Raw genomic sequence first — 4,145 nt, 5'->3', positions numbered from 1 at the left:
CAGTGAGCATCCACTGTGAATACAGGGCAGGAGTGTACGAGTCCAGCCAGGGACCCCCCAGGAGGCAACGGACAGTTGATGGTACCAGTCCGGCAGCCTGAGGCACTTGATCTCATGACCCCCAACTGGGCAGGCCTCTCCCCAGGAACTTCACAAGGGCAGGGATGGACCATTCACAGAGATGATCAATCCATCCACGTACCCACCAACAGGTGTAGGTTCATGCATACCCACCACAGACCCGACACTGTGACAAACGTGCAGAAGGCCCCAGAGGCCTACTTCTTCCTCGGTCTAGGAGACTCAGGAAGGCACTTCAGAATGGGGTGGGGTTGTTGGGGTAGGGAGAGACCATTAACTTGTTGGTTCCCAAATTTGGTATTAATAGACTGTCAAATTATAATGTTCTTACTTTTCATTTAATCACAAAAGAAAAGGATTTTAACATTTGTTTTGAAAGAAGTAAAGAGGATAGAATGAGAAACAGTCCTTTTCAATATCAACTAGAGATAAAGATTCAGCTAGGGGTAGCTTTGGGGGGAAACGACTGAAAGGGACACCAGGTGGCCTGGGAGGCATGGGTCAAGTGCAAGTCCCAGATCCGGGCAGCCATCACAGAGCTATGGTACACAGAGATGTTCACCGAGCTGTCCATCTGGGAGTAGTGCAGGTGACCATGTAAGTCACCCCTAAATGAAGAAAGTAAATAAGGCACAAGTCAGACATTGAGCCCAAGGAAGCTTGTGCACTTGGGGGCCACACTTCACAAATTCAAATTCCAGCTCTAACCCTTGGTATCTTTGTGACTTTGAACAAAGTAGCCTCTCCATACCTCGGTTTCCTCATCTCTGAAGTGGGAATCATAATTACACTGACCTCAAAGAGTTCCTGTGAAGATTTAATGAGTTAATGCATGTGAAACCCATCAAATGGTATTTGCCCTGTAGTAATTACTCAGTGGTATTTGTTATTATTCCAGGAAAGTGCAGCTGCCAACTTTATGCTGAAATATAAAAATAGATTGGACAACTTTGCATCAAGGAAAGAAAACATAGTGACATTTTATAGGGTGAATCACATTATGTGATACTGCTCTCTTACACAAACTTATTAGAGGCTCTCTATATGATTACTCATTCATTATTCAACAAATATTTACTGAATGTCACTAGCTTCTGAGACTGTTCCAGAGAGTGGGAATAAAGCAGTGAATCAGACAAAGTCTCTGCCCTCATGAATTTACATTCTCCCGTGGGAGATAGTCAGTAAACAAATAAGCAAATAAATGTATAATGTTAGCAGAGAATACCAGTCAGGATAAATCCCCCCAAAATTCTACATGTAGATGTACCACATTCAAACTGCAGAAAATCAGTACAAAGAGCAAATCTTGAAAGAGGCCAGAAGGAAAAATGTGTTTTGCCTATAAAGAACGACAGTAAGAGTACATTGGACTTGTCTTCAGACGCCATGCAAGCGAGATCAAAGCGGAATGCAATATTTAAAATGTTGAAATTAAAAAAAAAAAACCCACCTAGAATTCCAGAGCAAGTGAAATTATCCTTCCGAAGTGAAAGAGAAATAAAGACTTTCTCAGACAAGCCATGTCAACAGTGGTAAGTGCTGTGAGGAAAAATAAAGCAGGGTAGGGGCGCCTGGCTGGCCCAGTGGGTAGAGCATCCGACTCTTGATCTTGGGGTCATGAGTTTGAGGCCCATGTTGGATGTAGAGATTACTTAATGAAAAAATAAATAAATAAATAAATAAATAAATAAAGCAGGGTGAAGGGTTAGAGAATGGTGGGGGGAGATGCTCTCTTGGGGAGGCCAGGAGACCTCTCCAAGGGGGTGCCATTTCTGTGGAGACCTGAATGAAGTGAAGGTTTGAAGCAGGAGCCATGTGAGGATCAGGGAGAGAGAGCCCCTGGCACAGGGCACTGTAGGGGCAAAGGCCCTGAGGTGGGAGGGAGTGTTGGTGCAACACGAGGAAGCCATCACGGCGGGAGCATGGCCAGCCCAGGGCAGAGGGTGTGAAGAAGGAAAGGCACAGGGCCCATGTCATGGAAGGAGTCTGGAGTTTGTTCTGCGTGCCATGAGAAGCCATTGAAGAAATTTGAACTCAGAGGTGACACAACCTGATTTATATCTTCATAGCTCACTCTTGGCTTTGGCGTGTAGAGAACAGAGAGGAGCTGTAAAGCATTGTCCAGGCCAGAGATGGCGGGGCACGGACCAGGATAGTGTCAGAAGGCGGGAGGGGTGGGGTGTGACTGGATTCTGGATATTTTTGGAAGGTGGAGCCAATCAAACAATGAATGGACTGGATAAAGGGGCCAAGTGGATATTTTGGTCTTAGCAGCTGGAGAGTAGCAGTGCCTGTGGCAGACATGGGGGACCTGGAACAGAAGCAGGTCTGGGGACGGGGGGTGGGGGTGAGGGTGGCAATCAAGAGTCCTGCCCTGTTCAGCCATGTTAAGTTTAAGATGTCTCTAAGGCCCGCAACTGGGCAGAACAACTGGACAGCTAGATGCACAAGTCTAGACCTCAAGGGAGCAGGCAGAGCTGAAAATATCATTTGGGAATTGTCATCAGCCGGGAGTGTAGCTCAAATGCCCTGCTGGTTCTCATGCTTGGGGTTTTCTCATAAGCATTACAAAAATTCCCTGTAGCTCTGCTAAGGAAAGTGCAAACAGTCTTCCTAGGGTCGTCTCATTAAAGTGGGGATATTCTGGGCAACATCAGAGGTGGCGAGACCAGCACCCCTTGTCTCCAGCAACTCTGTGGGTCCTCTCGCTGAGGCCTGAAGAACATGGCTCAGTGGAAAAGATGTCTGTAGTGGAGTTCTCTCGAAGGTGTGGTCCGAAACTAGCTGAGAGGGAGGCTTTAGGCCAATGGCCAGGGGACAATTTCTCCAGGGCAGGCGCACTCAGTGCCCCGGGTGGAACCTGCAATAATCCTAGATGGTGCTTGGAAGAAAGAGTGAGACCATCATCCCTCTCCAATTCCCTTTCATATCGGCTTACGATGTGCCCTCTAAGTAGCAGGGGTATCTGGTCACCAACAATGTGGCCAACGGAGCTCTGATGCCCTCTAACACTTGCTAACATTCCTGCTATAGGAAAGAAAACAAACCTTGGATTCAAAGCCTTCTGTAGGCAACAATGGAATCTAGGCACAATGGAATCACACCGCTGTGCTTCTGTTTTATTTGTTTTTATGGCTACTCCCTGTTTATAACAAGTGCTACCAGTGTTCCATTTATGATACAGATGTAAAATTTCCTTTTAAAAGATACTCTCGTGTGTGCCTACGTACACATATGTGTGTAGTGAGTTAATTTAAAGAAAAATGCTAATGGCCCAAGTGGCATTCAAATGTGGCCAAAATCACGAAGGTGCTACTTATGTAACTAAAGTCTGAAGAAAACATGGCTATGTAAGATGCAGAAATGAAAACAGCAGCCCTGAGCCTCATATTCATATACAAGGTTATAATCACCCAAGTCACCCCAAGATCAAGGGTGGGAACATTTTCCTTTCCCTCCATAGTCCCTGCAGGCCAGAAGTGGATAAGAGTCCCTCTTCCGTGTGGCTTTTGGTATTCTGCCACGAATGGATTTCACCAAAGGGGAAAATTCTCTAAACATACAATTTTCACCATCTCAAGGCCATAAAATGATGTTGTTATCAATGAGAGCCCCCCCCCAAGTGCTGCAAATTCATGAAATGGCCTTTGAATCAGCAAAGATTATGACATGCCCTTTAAGTAATGGCTGCATCTGGTCATACTTCTAACCCATGGAGACAGAAGTTCTGGACAATCACTTCTGTAAACAGTGCACTCTTGAAATTAAGAAGTGGGTCTGGGCACGATTCAGGGCCTTCCAGAGCCTGGCCCCAAGCAGACCTAAGGGCTCTCTGTGCCGTGTCAGATGATAGCAAACGTGTGGGGTCCACAGACCCAGGCAGAGAACAAGCTCAGAACGTGGATAGAAGATGCTCAGAAGCTAGTCCTGCTGACCTCTTGGGACCCTGTAGAAGCCGCCACGCCCCTTTCCTGGAGCCTTTTTGGTCCAGTGATATTATCCCGTAAGTAGGAAGCGTGGGTCCTGGGTTCTCAGTACCTCCAGCTGCGGCTGGGCTGAGG

Source organism: Lynx canadensis, chromosome C1 (assembly GCF_007474595.2).
Source record: "Lynx canadensis isolate LIC74 chromosome C1, mLynCan4.pri.v2, whole genome shotgun sequence".
Classification (NCBI taxonomy): Eukaryota; Metazoa; Chordata; class Mammalia; order Carnivora; family Felidae; genus Lynx; species Lynx canadensis.
The sequence above is the reverse complement of the archived record's forward strand: the minus strand, read 5'-3'. Positions refer to the sequence as shown.